Raw genomic sequence first — 17,061 nt, 5'->3', positions numbered from 1 at the left:
TCCATCATGTATAGGCCTGGTGCTTTGCAAACTGCTTCTTTTTGTGATGGTTCTCAGAGCAAGTGATATGGTGCATGGGTCCTTGAAGCTGGAGTCTTCATTTCCTAAAGCCCTCTGGGTCTCCCAGCATCAAGCCCCACTGGTTTTGAAAAGCAGGCATTATGGGGGCTCATCTTCCAGGACAAATCTTCCTGGTAGGAGGTGTCAAATTTGGGACTTCAACCCATCACTCCACAGGGAAGGCCTCTGCACCTGTGATATCCCTCCCATTTGTGGGTTGTAACATTGGGGGTTTAGCTCCCAAACATGTTTTCCCCTTCTGCCCTTCTTGAGGTGGCTTTATCTTCTTATCTTTAGCTGTGGAAGAGCTGTTTTGCTTGTCTCCAGGTCTTTCTCACAGTGAGTTGCATTATATTTAGTTGTAGCCTTGGTGTGCCCACAGGACTAAGTGAGCTCAGAATCTTCCTACTCTGCAATCTTTCTTCCTCTTCAGTACCATTCTGTTGTAATTACTATAGCTTTGCAGTTTAGTTTGAAATCAAGAAGCATGACATCTCTGGCTTTGTTCTTCCTCCTAATTATTGCTATACCTATTTAAGGTCTTTCATGGTTCCATACAAAATTTAGGTTGATGTTTCAATTTCTATTAAAAATACCATTGCACTTTTTATAAAGTTTGCATTGCAACTATCCATGGCTTTGGGTAGTATGGACATTGTAACAATAACAATATTATTCTGTACCAAGAAAACAAGGTATATGTCCATTTGTTGTATTCAATTTCTTTCACCAAGGTCTTATAATTTTTATTGTACATCTTTCACCTTCTCTGTTAAATGTATTCCTAAGTTTTTCATTGTTTTTGATAAAACTGTAAGTGGCATAATTTTGTTTCTTTTTCAGATATTTTTTGGTAGTGTAGAGAAATGCAACAGATTTTTTTTTTAAGTTTAACTATTTTTTAGAGAGAGCATGAGCAGAGTGGAGCAGAGAAAGAGGGAGAAAGAGAATCCCAAGCAGGCCGTTCACACTGTCAGAGCAGGGCCCAACATGGGACCCAATCTCATGAACCATGAGATCATGACCTGAGCTGAAGTCAAGAACCAGATGCTTAACCAACTGAGCCACCCAGGCACCCCTGAAACCTGGTTTTTAAGTGTTGATTTTATATCCTGCAACTTTACTAATCTGTTTGATAAGTTCCAATACTTTTTGGGTGAGTCTTTAGGATTTTTCATATGTAAGATCATATCGGTTGCAAATGACAATTTTACTTTTTCCTTTCCAATATAGATTGCTTTTATTTCTTTGTCTGGTGCCTAATTTCTCTATAGCTAGGACTTCTAGTAGTACTATGTTGCCTAAGAGTGATGATAGTAGGCAACTGTGTCTCATTCTGATCTTACAGGAAAATCTTTGAATTATTCACTGTTGCACATGTTAGGATGTGAGATTATTATAAGTGGTTTTAAATATGTTGAGATATCCTTTTATTTCCAAATGTTTGTAGATGTTTACCATGAAAAAATATGTGTCAAATGCTGTGCATCTATTGAGATTTGATTGTATGATTTTTATCTTTCATTCTGTTAATGGTATTTATTGATTTACATATTTAAACTGCTTCTACTTTATGCAATTTAGTGGTATATGATCATAATGTCTAAGGACCCGATGTATTCTGTAGTGTAAGTTGTAATGTCTGGTTTTTCGTTTCTGATTTTACTTTTAATGAGTGTTCACTCTTTCTTGAGTTAGTGTAGCTAAAAGTTCATCAACTTTGTTTATTTAAAAAAAAAACAGTTATGGTTATCTTTATGGCTACCAAGTACCCCAGAAGCTGCCCCATCTCAGAGTCATGATGGGCACCAAGATGGCATCTGCCAGCAAGGTCATTCAGGTAGTCAAGCCACATATTCCATTAAGGTTCCCTGACAGAAGACACCATTCTTTTCAAATATTTACTTTGAGAGAGAAAACATGTTCAAGAGAGAGAAGAAGAGAGAATCCTAAGCAGGCTTCACACACAGCACAGAGCCTGACACCGGGCTCAATCCCACGCGAGATCACTACCTGAGCCAATATCAAGAGTCTGATGCTCAACCGACTGAGCCACCCAGGAGCCCCCAGAAGAGACAATTCTAAAGTCAGTGTATCAGAAGCTTTGTGATCAGTGGGACAACCATCTCAGTCTTCTTCAATTTCACAGCATTCTAAGGGAGGTAAATCACCAGACTTGCTGATGCATCTGGATCCACCAGATACTGCACAAATAATAAAAGCGTTACCTCAGAAACACAGAAAGAAACTTGTGTCTCAAGAAGAAATTGAATGTATCCAATGTGGAGGTCCAAAAAAATCACTGACCATGTGGCTGCTGTTTGTCATCAAACAAAAGAAACGTCCTTACGATAAAGGACTTCCAATATGGCACATGAGAAATTATACTTTAATCAACTTCAATAAATATTCCGTAAAAAAAAAACAAAAAAAACAAAAAAAAACAAAAAAAAAAACAGAAAATTTAGATGAACACTTGCATCCCCTAATAGATGTATCTTGGTCAGTTTCTCCAAAAGAGTACCTATTTGTTTACATGCTTACTAAAGTATACATTTTTTAAAAAGTTACCAATTGATTTCTATCTACTAGTCTCTCATTTCCACTCTGATCTCTGTTGTCCTTTCTTTTGCTAACTGTAGACTTTATTTGTTCTCCCTTTTCTAATTCTTGAAGTGTAAAGTTAGGATACATCTTTGAGATGTTTTACTTTCTTTTTTTTAAATTTTTTAAGTTTATTTATTTATTTTGAGAGGGGGGAGGGATGGAGGGAGAGAGAGAAACATCCTGCACTGTCAGAGCAGAGCCCCACACGGTGCAAAAATACAGAACGCTTCGCAAATTTGCTTGTCATCCTTGCACAGAGGCCATGCTAAACTCCGTATCGTTCTGGTTTTAGCATATGTGCTGTCAAAGCAAGCACAAGATGTTTTACCTTTCTTAAAATATGAATTTATGCTATTAATTTCCCTCTCACAACTGCTTTTACAACATCTCATAGGTTTTGTTATGTTGTGTTTCCATTTTCCTTTGTTTCTATAATTTCTTATTTTTTATGGAAGTACAATTAGCATTAATTTCAAGTGTACAATATGATTCAACAATTCTATACATTATTCATGTTCATCACAATAGGTGTACTTTTAATCTCCTTGGTCTTTTTCACTCCTCCCAGTATCCACCATCCCTCTGGCAACCATGAGCTTGTTCTGTGTATTTAAGTCTGTTTTTGTGTATTTCCTTTTCCTTTGTCCTTTTTTTTCTTAAATTCTGCATATAAGTGAAATATAGTATTTGCCTTGTCTGACTTACTTTGCTTAGCATTATACCTTTTTGGTCCATCCATGTTGTTCCAAATGTCAAAATCTTTTTTTTTAATGACTGAACAAAATTCCATTGTAAAATATACCACATCTTCTATATCCATATTTATGGATGGACACTTGTGTTGCTTCCATATCTTGGATATTGTAAATAATGCTGCAATAATTATAGTGGTGCATCTATCTTTCCAAATTAGTGTTTTCACTTTTTTGGATAGATACCAAGTAGCAAAATTATTGGGTAATTCTACTTTTAGCTTTTTAAGGAAACTCTGATTGTTTTCCATAATGGCTGCACCAGTTTGCATTCTTAGACATGTCTCCTCAAGCAAAGGAAACAAAAGCAAAATAAAATTGTTGGGAATACTCCAAAATAAAAACTTTTGCACAGTGAAGCAAGCCATCAACGAGGCAGGCTACTGAATGGGAGATGATATTTATAAATGACATAGCTGATAATGGGTTAGTAGCCAAAATATATAAAGATCTGGTACAACTTAAAAGAACACAATCCAATTAAAATGGGCAGGACCTGAATAGACATTTTTCCAAAGAAGGCTACAAGTAGCCAACAGACACATGAAAGATGTTTAACATCATAATCATCAAGGAAATGCAAATCAAAATCTCAATGATCACCTTATTCCTGTCAGAATGGCTAGAATCAAAAGGAAGAAATAAGTGTTGAGGAGGATGTGGAGAAAAGGGAACCATCATGCCCTCTTGGTGCTTCTATATGTGTTTTCTATTTCCTTTCAATTTTTTGACCCATTGGTTGTTCAGGAGTGTGTTGCTTAATTTCCACATATTTGTAGTTTTCCAAATTTTTTTATGTTGTTTATTTCTAGTTGTTGACTCCATTATGGGTTGGAAAGGGTATTTGGTATGATTTCAATCTCCTTAAATTTTTAAAGACTAGTGTGTGTCTTATCATATGATCAATTATTGAGAATGTTCTGGGGGTATTTGAGAAGAACATGTAATCTGCTTTTGAATAGAATGTCTGTTAGGTCCGTTTGTTCTATTTGTTTCACAGTGGTTCAGGTCCAAAGTTGATTGATTGACCTACCATTGCTGACATTGAGGTTCAGAATCCCCCATTGTTGCATTTTTATCTATTTCTCTCTCCAGATTTGTTAGTACTTGCTTACTATATTAGGTATCTGATGTTGGGTGTATGTATATTTACAATGGTTATATATCCTTGTTCAATTGACCCCTATAACATTATATAATGACCTTACACTTCTTTTGTTACTATTTGGCTTAAAATCTCTTTTGTCTGATATAAGTATAGCTATTCCTGCTTTATTATGGTTTCCATTTGCATGGAATACTTTTTTAAATCCCTTCACTTTGAGTCTATGTGTATCATTAAAGCTGTAGACTTTTGTGGGCAACATATAGTTGAGTCTTCTCTTTTTTTAATCTACCCAGCTACTCTGTGCCATTAATTTGTGAACTAATTTAATTTAGGGTATCTCTGTTGGTTAAGCACGGGACTCTTGATTTTGGCTCAGGTCATGATCTCATGGTTATGAAATCAAGCCCCACATTGGGCTCCCCACTGAGCCTGGAGCCTGCTTAAGATTCTCTCCCTCGCCTCTCCCTCTGCACCTCCCCCGCTCATGTTCTTTCTCACAAAAAAACTTCATTTATATTGAGTTTTTATTGATATCTAATAGCTTACCAATGCTATATTATTAAATATATTCTGATTATTTTGTATTTCCATTGTTTCTCTTTTCCTCCCTTTGCCTACATTTGTAACCTGGTAATTTTCTGTGGTATTCTCTGGTTTTCCTTTCTTTCTTTTTTTTAAATGAGGTATAATTGACCTATAACACTGTGTAAGTTTTAGGTATACAGTTGGTTGATGTATTTATATATTCAAATATGTATATGTATGTTCTTTATCCATTTATCCATTCACAGATGTTTCGACTCTTTTAATATATTGACTATGTTGAATAAATTTGCAGTGAATGTTGGTATGCAGATCTCTTTTAGATACTGATTTCAATTACATATATATACAGATATAGTCTATGCAGTCTATATACATATAGTCTATCTACAGATATAGACTAAAGAGTAAGATTGCTAGATCATGTAGTAGTTCAATTTTTTAATTTTTTAAGGAACTTCCATATTGTTTCAAAAATGGTTGCGCTATTTTACATTCCCACCAGCAGTGTATAAGGATTCCCTTTGTCCACATCTTCGGCAACATTTTTTATTTGTTGTCTTTTCTATGAAAGCCATTTTAACAGGTGTGAGGTTATACCTCATTGTTTTTGATGTGCCTTTCCCTGATGATTAGTGATGTCAAGCATCCTTTAATGTAACAGTTGCCATTTGTGTGTCTTACATGGGAAAATAACATTCAGGGTTTTTTGCTCATTTTTCACCTGGATTACTTGGTTTTTTGCTATTGACTTGCATGAGTTCTTTTGGATACTAGCTCCTTATTCAATATAAAGTTTGTGAATTTCTCCCATTCTTTAGGTTGACTTTTCATCCTAATGATTCATTGATTGCTTCCTTTGCTGTGAAGAAGCTCTTTAGTTTAATGTAGTCCCATTTATTTATTTTTATATTGCCTGTGCTTTGGGGGACTTATCCAAGAAACCATCACTTACACCACATTCAAGGACTTTTTTCTATGTTTTCTTCTAGGAGTTTTATGGTTTCAGGTCTTATACTTTAATCTTTGACACATTTCAACTTAATTTTGTGAGTAGTGTAAGATAAGGTTCTAGTTTCATTCTTTCACATGTGAATATCTACTTTTTTCAACACCATTTATTGAAGACTATCCTTTTCCCATTGTGTGTTTTTGTCACCCTTGTCACAGTTAGTTGACTTAATATGGGATTTTATGTCTGGGTTTCCTATTCTGTTCCTTTCATCCGTATGCCTGCTTTTAATGCCAGTACCATAGTGTTTTGGTTATTATAGCTTTATAATATAGGCTGAAATTAGGTATTGTGATTCTTCTCTTTTCTAGTATTGCTCCCACTATTTGCAGTTTTTTGTGGTTCCATAAAAATTTTAGAATTGTTTCTTTTATTTTGATGAAAAATGCCACTGGAATAACTTTGATGGGGATTGTATTGAATCTATACATCACTTTGGGTAGTATGAACATTTCCACAATATTATTTTTCCAGTCCAAGAACATGGGGTATCTTTCCATTTCTTTCTCTTCAATTTCTTTTATCAATGTCTTAAAGTTTTCAGTACACAGGTCTTACATTTCCTTCATTAAATTTATTTCTAAGTATTTTAGTGTTTTTTATACTATTGTAAATAATATGGCTTTCTTATTTCTTTTTTTAGGGAGTTTATTGTTAGTATGTAGAAATGCAACTGATTTCTGTATGTTCATTTTGTTATCTGCAAATTAACTGAATTAATTTATTCTACAAGTTTGAGTGGAGTCTTGGGTTTTCTGTGTATAGATCTGCAGAAGTAATTTTACTTCTCTTTTAATGTGGATTATTTTTATTCTTCTTGCCTAATTGGTCTGGCTAAGATTTCCAGTACTCTGTTGAATAGAAATGGTGACAGTGGGTAATTTTGTTGCTCTTGATCTTAAAGATAAGGATTTTAACTTTTCATCACTACGTATGAGGTTAGCTATGGGTTTATCATACATGGGCTTTATTGTGCTAGAAATATTCCTTCTATAACCAATTCATTGATCGTTCTTATGAAAGAATGTATTTTGTCAAATATTTTTTCTGCGTCTATTGAGATAACCATATGAATTTTATCTTTCATTAATGTGGTATATATCATTTTTGGATTTGTGAATGTTAAATAATCCTCTTACCACAGTTAGAAATCCTACTTGGTCATGCAGTATGATCCCTTTAATGTGCTATTGAATTATGTTTGCTAATATTGTATTGAGAATGTTTGAATCTATATTCATCAGGAATATTGGCCTGCAATTTTCTACTCCTGTGGAGTCCTTCCCCTATTTTGGTATCCAGGTAATTCTGACATTGTCAAATGAGTTTGGAGGTAGTATCCCTTTTATTATTTTGAAATAGTTTGAGAAGAATTGGTATTAATTTTTCTAAACGTTTGGTAGAACTCACCAGGGAAACCATATGGTCCTGGGGTTTTCTGTGTTGAGAGGGTTGTTTGTTGTTTGTTTGTTTTTGTCTTTTTCTTTTTTTAATTAGTGATTCAATCTTATTCATTCTTTGTCTCTTTAGATATTTTCTTTCTTCCTGAGTTAGGCTTTGTAAGTCATATGTGTCTAAGAATTTACCCATTTCTTCTAGATTATCCCATTTGTTGGCATATAATCATTCACAGTAGCCTCATAATCCTCTCTATACCCTTTCTATAATGTCTCCTCTTTCATGTCTGATTGAATATTCTCTCTTCTTAGTTAATCTTGCTAAAGGTTTGTCAGTTTTATCTTTCCAAAGAACTAGCTCTTAGTTTTGTGGATCTTTTTTATTGTTTTTCTGGAGTCCATTTCATTTATTTCTCCTCTGATCCTTGTTATTTTCCCTTTTATGATAAATTTAAGCTTAGTTTGTTCTTCCAGTTTTTAAGGTATAAAGTGAGACTGTTTGAGATCTTTCCTGTGTCTTAATGAAGGTATTTGTGACTATAACTTTCCCTCTTAGAGCTGCATTCGCAACATCCCATAGGTTTTGATATATTGTGTTTCCATCTTCATTTTTTTCAAGATATTTCTTGATTTCCCTTTTGATTTCTTCTTTGACCCATTGGTTGTACAGAAGCATGTATTTTAATCTCCAACTTTTTGTGATGTTTCCAGCTTTCCTACTGCTAGTGATTTCTAGTTTCGTTGCATTGTACTTTGAAAAGATACTTGGTGTAATATCAATCTTACATTTGCTAAGATATGTTTTGTGACCTATTATGTAAACTCTCCCGGAGAGTGTCCCTGTGTGCTTGGAAGGAATGTGTACTGCTACTGTTGGATGGAAATTTCTGTATATATGTTAGGTCTATTAGTGTAAAATGTCCTTCAAGTCCATTGTTTCCTTATTGATTTTCTGCCTGAATAATATTCATTGTTGAAAATAGTGTATTGAAATCCCTATTATTGCATTGCTGTCTACTTTTTGCTTCACATCTGCTAATAATTTTTAAATCTATTTAGGTGCTCCAATTTAGGGGCTTATATGTTTAGAATCATTATATCTTCTTGATAAATATACTTTGTGTCTTAAAGTGTGTTTTGTCTTGAGCCCCTGAGTGGCTCAGTCAGCTGAGCATCCAACTCTTGATTTCAGCTCAGATCATGATCCCAGCAGAGTGGGATCAAGCCCCATGTCAGGCTCTGTGCTAAGCATGGAGCCTACTTAAGATTCTCTTTCTCCCTCTGCCCCTCTCCCCAGCTTTCTCACTCTCTAAATTTTTTTTTAAGGTCTATTTTGCCTGATAAAAGTATAGCTGCCCCCATGTTCTTTTGGTTTTCATCTGGCTGAAATAGATTTTTTTTTCAGCCTGTAAGTGTCCTTAAAACTGAAGAGTCTCTTGTAGGTAGTGTATAGTTGGGTTTTATTTTTTCATCCACTCAGCCACTCAGTGTGTTTTAATTATAGAATTAAAACATTTACATTTAAAGTAATTATTGACAAGAATTTATCACCATTTTACTGCTTTCTTATACTTTGTAGTTTCTTGTTTCCTTCTACTCTTGCTGTATTTCTTTGTAGGTTGATGAATTTTATTGTAGTGGTATGCCTTAGTTCTTTTTATTGTTTTTGTACATGTTACAGATTTTTTGCTCTGTGGTTATCATGAGGCTTTAATAATACATCTTATAGATATAACTATTTTAAGCCCATAACAACTTATATTGCATAAGTAATTTCTACATATTTAATTTCAACCTCCCCACAATATGTTGATTTCTGAATTTACATTTTTATATTGTGTGCCTATTAATTAACAACAATGTTGTAGTTCTTATACTTCAACATTTTTGTCTCAATATTTTTACTTCTCATCTACCATTGCACTATTAAACTATTTTGAATTTGACTACATATTTACCTTTACCCGGAGTTTTATACTTCTATCTATTTTCACTTTACTGATTACAAACCTTTTGTATTTGGTTGAAGATTTTCCATTAGCATTCCTTATAGTGCAGCTTTAGTGGTGATAAATTCACTTATGTCTGTCTGGGAAATTATTTTTCTGTCATTTCTGAGTTACCACTTTGCTGGGTAGAATATCCTTGGTTGACTTATTTTTGAACATTTGAATATACCTACTACCCTCTCCTGGCCTTCAAAGTATTTTCTGAGAAATCTCCTTTATAGTTTTATTGGGATTCTCTTGTGTAAAATATTCTTCTTTATCTTGCTGCTTTCAAAATTCTAACTTTGTCTTTGATTTCTGACAACTTGATTATAATGTGTCTCAATGAAGATCTGTTGGATTGAATCTGAGAATCTTTTAGCTTCCTGTACCTGGATGGCCACATCCCTTCCCATATTTAGGAAGTTTCCAACCATTATTTCTTTGAATAAGTTTTCTTTCCCTTTATTCCTCACTTCTTATTCTGAGACTCTTCTAATGTCAAATTTTCTTTAGGATCTTTTTCTGGAATATTACTGTTTCTTCGGTGATGTCATGTTTCCTTGTTTGTGTGTGTGTGTGTGTTTCTAATGGCTTTGTATTAATGGCCGTACATCTGAGGGTGCAGTCACCTCTCCCGGTATTTTCAGCCAGGCTTCAGTGAGTCAAGACTTTCACCTAGCAATGTCTATAAGGACACCTCTTTGGTGTCTTTTGTTCCTGAGAAAGCAGAGTGGCAGAGTCTCCATTTTGCTCCATTCAGCTGAGGTTGATGTTTTCCCAACTGAATTTATGACTGCAGAGGATGTGTAGGTGGTAATGGCTGGTAGAGCTCTTGGGATCTTCAGAGGTAAAGGCTGCTGGATGCTTTCTGTTTTTCTCCAATGATGGTCTGTTAGAGTTATGTGTTGGAACCTGGAGTGCTAGGAAGAGAAGAGAGGCTGCAAGGCAATGATATTCAGTGCTGTGAACTGAGACTCAGGGACAGCCCTGGAAATTACTGGCAGAGCCATGACCTGAACCCAGGATGGAGCTTAGGGCAGTGTTATCACCCCAAGGCAAAATGAATCAGAGCTTTGATGTGGGATGAAGGGTATATTTCAGGGCAGCCGCTGCATAGTTCCAGCTATGATAGGTCATAGACCTTGACTTGTCAGTGGGGGGTGGGGCTCAACAAAGTCGCAGTAGCTCTGCAATGACAATCCAGAGCTGCAACCTGGAACACAGTGGGTGGGGCTCAGAGTGGCAGCAGCAACCAAAATGGCAACAAAGCATGGCTTGAGATCTTGGAGTTGGGGCTTATGTTGGTGGAGGCTGCCCTAGTAATGGCAAGACAGAACCATGATGTCCAAGTTCCTCTCAGGGTTGGAAAAAGTTGTTATTTTTTTTTTAATAATTATATCCCCCTTCTACCTCCCTTTTCCTTCTGAAATCTCATTTTTCCTAATATTTGTTCTTTTAATGGAACCCATAGATCACAGGTGTGTTTGGTTCTTTTTCATTCTTTTTACTTTGTTCTACTCTGGCTGGGTTACCTCAGAATTCCTGTTCTCTAGCTCACTTATTTTGTCTTCCATTTGCTCTATTCTGATGCAGATTCTCTCTCTTGCATTTTTCATTTCATTCATTGAATTCTTTTTTTTTCTTTTTTTTTTCAATATATGAAGTTTATTGTCAAATTGGTTTCCATACAACACCCAGTGCTCATCCCAAAAGGTGCCTTCCTCAATACCCATCATCCACCCTCTCCTCCCTCCCACCTCCCATCAACCCTCAGTTTGTTCTCAGTTTTTAAGAGTCTCTTTCATTCATTGAATTATTTAGCTCCAAAACTTTTTGGTTATTTTTAATGATAGTCATCTCTTTGACAAATATCTCATTTTGTTCATTTTTTTTTCTGATTTCAGTGAATTGCCTTCCTGAGTTTTCTTGTAGCTCATTGTATTTTCACAAAAGTATTTTGATTTCCTTATTGGCTAAATCACATAGTTCCATTCCCCTAGGATTGATTATTGAATTATTGTTATCTTTTGGTAATGACAAATTTCCTTGATTTTTTTTTTACTGTTTTTTGTACTTTTCAATTGCCACTTTCATATTTGAAATACCAGACACCTCTTAGATCTTTACTAGAGCTTTCAGACTGAATATACTTTTTATTGACGTCTGGAGTTTCTCAACCTTCTTGGTTTTCTAGAAAAGGGTGTGATAACTGAAGTTGGTGGTTTCTCTATAACCCACAGGTCCTGGTTTGTTTTTCTGACAGCACTCAGTATACTAGACTTGCTCCCATTGCAGTGGGTGATTCACACGAAGAATTGGCCACAGGATGGAAAATTATGGGTTTAGCATGGGGTCCATGGGATCACTGAGTTCCTGTGAACTCAATGGGGGAGATCCTTGGATATGGTACCTTCAGAGTTTCGTGAGTGTAATCTGTGCTGAAGTTCTAAATGCAATCAGCAGGAACTGCCTCCTTTTAAATATCCTTTAGTATTCCAATATTTGCCAATCTTCCCCCATTCTTCTCAGTTATAGAGGTTCCACCTCAGTATGCTTGTTGCTGCCAAAGAGAAATGAGTTTCTCCAATGTGTTACCCACACAACTAGGTAGCTAGGCACCTGTTCAGTGCTCTCCTTTCCCTGTGAGAGAAGTCACCACTGATAGATAGATAGATAGATAGATAGATAGATAGATAGATAGATAGATAGTTCAGCCCAGTGCAATGTTGACTCAAAGGAGGTGGCAGTTCGGGGAAAATCCTCTTACCATCTCCACTGTAACCAAATTCACTCATATATATAGACATAGAGATGTATAGAGAGAGAGCATGTGAGTGTGCCATAATTGTTTTGTTTCATAGACCCATTGTTCCTTGTTTCCTGTCTTCTTTCTTTTGTGTGTTTTGATGTGCTATATGTATATGCTTTGACTTTTTTTATTATGTTCTTTTGTAAATTACATGTTTTTCCCCTTTGGTTATCATAAAACTTATACAAAATATTTTAAAATTATAACACCCTATTTTTTTATTTTTTTAACTTTATTTTTTATTTTTCAAAATTTACACCCAAGTTAGTTAGCATATAGTGAAGCAATGATTTCAGAGGTAGATTCCTTAATGCCCCTTACCCATTTAGCCCATGCCCCTTCCCACAACCCCTCCAGCAACCCTCAGTTTGTTCTCCATATTTATGAGTCTCTTATGTTTTGTCCCCCTCCCTGTTTTTATATTATTGTTGTTTTCCTTCCCCTATCTTCATCTGTTTTGTCTCTTAAAGTCCTCATAGGACTGAAGTCATACAATTTTTGTCTTTCTCTGACTAATTTCACTTAGCATAATACCCTCCAGTTCCATCCACATAGTTGCAAATGGCAGGATTTCATTCTTTTTGATTTCTGAGTAACACTCCATTGTATATATATACACCACATTTTCTTTATCCATTCATCCATTGATGAACGTTTGGGCTCTTTCTACTTTGGCTATTGTTGATAGTGCTGCTATAACTATGGGGGTGCATGTGTCCATTCAAAACAGCACACCTGTATCCCTTGGATAAATGCCTAGTAGTGCAATTGCTGGGTCATAGGGTAGTTCTATTTTTAGTTTTTTGAGGAACCTCAATACTGTTTTCCAGAGTGGCTGCACCAGCTTGCATTTCCACCAACAATGCAAAACAGATCCTCTTTTTCCGCATCCTCGCCAACATCTGTTGATGCCTGAGTTATTAAGGTTAGCCACTCTGACAGGTGTAAGGTGATATCTCATTGTGGTTTTGATTTGTATTTCCCTGATGATGAGTGATGTGGAGCATTTTTTCATGTGTCGGTTGGCCATCTGGATGTCTTCTTTGGAGAAGTGTCTATTCATGTCTTTTGCCCATTTCTTTACTGGATTATTTGTTTTTTGGGTGTTGAGTTTGAGAAGTTCTTTACACATTTTGGATACTAACCCTTTATCTGATATGTCTTTTCCAAATACCTTCTCCCATTCTGTCGGTTGCCTTTTAGTTTTGCTGATTGTTTCCTTCGTTGTGCAGAAGTTTTTTATTTTGATGAGGTCCCAGTAGTTCATTTTCTCTTTTGTTTCCCTTGCCTGTGGAGATGTGTTGAGTAAGAAGTTGCTGCAGCCAAGATCAAAGAGGTTTTTGTCTGCTTTCTCCTCGAGGATTTTGATGGCTTCCTGTCTTACATTGAGGTCTTTCATCCATTTTGAGTTTATTTTTGTGTATGATGTAAGAAAGTGGTCCAGGTTCATTCTTCTGCATGTCACTCTCCAGTTTTCCCAGCACCACTTGCTGAAGAGACTGTCTTTATTCCCTTGGATATTCTTTCCTGCTTTGTGAAAGATTAGTTGCCCATACGTTTGTGGGTCCATTTCTGGGTTCTTTATTCTATTCCATTGATCTGAGTGTCTGTTCTTGTGCCAGTACCATACTGTCTTGATGATTATAGCTGTGTAGTATAGCTTGAAGTCTGGGATTGTGATGCCTCCTGCTTTGGTTTTCTTTTTCAAGATTGCTTTGGCTATTTGGGGTCTTTTCTGATTTCATATAAATTTTAGGATTATTTGTTCTAGCTCTGTGAAGAATGCTGGTGTTACTTTGATAGGGATTGCATTGAATATGTAGATTGCTTTGGGTAGTATCGACATTTTAACAATATTTGTTCTTCCTATCCAGGAGAATGGAATCTTTTTCCATTTCTTTGTGTCCTCTTCAATTTCTTTCATAAGCTTTATATAGTTTTCAGTGTACAGATTTTTTACCTCTTTGGTTCAATTTATTCCTAGGTATTTTATGGTTTTTGGTGCAACTGTAAATGGGATCGATTCCTTGATTTCTCTTTCTGTTGCTTCATTCTTCGTGTATACCAAAAGCAACAAAAGCTTAGAAAGGGCCAGAGAACACCAGAAACTTCAACTCTACAAACATCATAATGGCAATAAATTCATATCTTTCAGTACTCACTCTAAACGTCAATGGACTCAATGCTCCAATCAAAAGACATAGGGTAACAGAATGGATAAGAAAACAAGATCCATCTATATGCTGTTTACAAGTAGACCTAAAGACACCTACAGATTGAAAATAAGGGGATGCAGAACCATCTATCATGCTAATGGCCAACAAAAGAAAGCCAGAGTAGCCATACTTATATCAGACAATATAGACTTTAAAATAAAGACTGTATCAAGAGATGCAGAAGAGCATTATTTCATAATCAAGGGGTATATAGACCAAGAAGACCTAACAATTGTAAACGTTTATGCACCAAATGTGAAAACTCCCAAATATAGAAATCAATCACAAAGAAACTCATCGATAGTAATACCATAATAGTAGGAGACTTCAACACCCCACTCACAGCAATAGACAGATCATCTAATCAAAAAATCAACAAGGAAACAATGGCTTTGAATGACACATTGGACCAGGTGGACTTAACAGATACATTCAGAACATTTCATCCTAAAGCAGCAGAATATACATTCTTCTCCAGTGCACATGGAAAATTCTCCAGAATAGACCATATACTGGGACACAAATCAGCCCTAAGTACAAAAAGATCGAGATCATACCGTGCATATTTTCAGACCACAATGCTATGAAACTCGAAATCAACCACAAGAAAAAATTTGGAAAGGTAACAAATACTTGGAGACTGAAGAACATCCTACTAAAGAATGAATGGGGGGCACCTGGGTGGCTCAGTCGGTTAAGCGTCCGACTTCGGCTCAGGTCACGATCTCACTGTCCGTGGGTTCGATCCCCGCGTCGGGCTCTGTGCTGACTGCTCAGAGCCTGGAGCCTGTTTCAGATTCTGTGTCTCCCTCTCTCTCTGACCCTCCCCTGTTCAGGCTCTGCCTCTCTCTGTCTCAAAAATAAATAAATCTTTAAAAAAATAAAGAAAGAATGAATGGGCTAACCAAGCAGTTAAAGAGGAAATTAAAAAGTATATGGAAGTCAATGAAAATTATAACACCACAACCTAAAACCTCTGGGATGCAGCAAAGGCGGTCATAAGAGGAAAGTATAATAGCAATCCAGGCCTTCCTAAAGAGGGAAGAAAGGGGGCGCCTGGGTGGCTCAGTCGGTTAAGCGTCCGACTTCAGCTCCTGTCACGATCTCGCGGTCCATGAGTTCGAGCCCTGCGTCAGGCTCTGGGCTGATGGTTCAGAGCCTGGAGCCTGCTTCTGATTCTGTGTCTCCCTCTCTCTCTGCCCCTCCCCCGTTCATGCTCTGTCTCTCTCTGTCTCAAAAATAAATAAATGTTAAAAAAAAATTAAAAAAATAAAAAAAAAGAAGGAAGAAAGATCTCAGATACACAACCTAACCTTATGCCTTAAGGAGCTGGAAAAAGAACAGAAAATAAAACCCAAAACCAGCAGAAGACAGGAAATAATAAAGATTAGAGCAGAAATTAATGCTATCAAAACCAAAAACAAAAACAGTAGAACAGATCAATGAAACCAGAAATTCTTTGGAAGAATTAACAAAATGGATAAACCACTAGCCAGTTTGATCAAGAAGAAAAAGGAAAGGACCCAAATAAGTAAAATCAAGAATGAAAGAGGAGAGATCACAACCAACACAACAGAAATAAAAACAATAATAAGAGAATATTATGAGCAATTATATGCCAATAAAATGGGCAATCTAGAAGAAATGGACAAATTTCTAGAAACATATACACCACCCAAACTGAAACAGGAAGAAATAGAAAATTTGAACAGACCCATAACCAGTAAGGAAATCAAATTAGTAATCAAAAATCTGCCAAAAAACTAGAGTCCAGGGCCAGATGGCTTTCCAGGGGGAATTCTACCAAACATTTAAAGAAGAGTTAACACCTATTCTCTTGAAGGTGTTCCAAAAAGTAGAAATGGAAGGAAAACTTCCAAACTCTTTCTATGAAGCCAGCATTACCTTGATTCCAAAACCAGACAGAGACCCCACTAAAAAGGAGAACTATAGACCAATTTCCCTGATGAACATGGATGCAAAAGTCCTCAACAAGATATTAGCCAACTGGATCCAACAATACATTAAAAAAAACTATTCACCACAACCAAGTGGGATTTATACCTGGGTTGCAGGGCTGGTTCAATATCCGTAAAACAATTAACGTGATTCATCACATCAATAAAAGAAAGGACAAGAAACATATGAACCCCTCAATAGAGCAGAGAAAGCATTTGACAAAATACGGCAACGTTTCTTGATAAAAAACCCTGAGGAAAGTAGGGATAGAAGGATCAGACCTCAAGATCATAAAGCCATATATGAACAACCCAACACTAATATCATCCTCAATGGGGAAAAACTGAGAGCTTTCCCCCTAAGGTCAGGAACAAGACGGGGATGTCCACTCTCGCCACTGTTATTCAACACAGTATTGGAAGTCTTAGCCTCTCTGGTCAGACAACACAAAGAAATAAAAGGCATCCAAATCAACCAGGAGGAGGTCAAACTCTCACTCTTTGCAGATGACATGATACTCTATGTAGAAAACCCAAAAGACTCCACCAAAAAACTGCTAGAACTGATTCATGAATTCAGCAAAGTTGTAGGATATAAAATCAATGCA

General features: G+C 36.2%; 1 non-coding gene and 1 pseudogene across 1 annotated transcript; one reads left to right on the top strand and one right to left on the bottom strand.

The window, feature by feature from the left end:
- Window positions 1-1,858: 1,858 nt before the first annotated feature.
- LOC102972976 lies at window positions 1,859-11,839 on the top strand (annotated as a pseudogene).
- On the bottom strand, window positions 2,880-2,983 carry LOC122238909. Its single transcript, XR_006218057.1, has one exon. It is a non-coding gene; the product is annotated as a U6 spliceosomal RNA (small nuclear RNA).
- Window positions 11,840-17,061: the final 5,222 nt, after the last annotated feature.

Source organism: Panthera tigris, chromosome B2 (assembly GCF_018350195.1).
Source record: "Panthera tigris isolate Pti1 chromosome B2, P.tigris_Pti1_mat1.1, whole genome shotgun sequence".
Lineage (NCBI taxonomy): Eukaryota > Metazoa > Chordata > Mammalia > Carnivora > Felidae > Panthera > Panthera tigris.
This window is presented reverse-complemented; position numbering and strand designations above follow the sequence as displayed.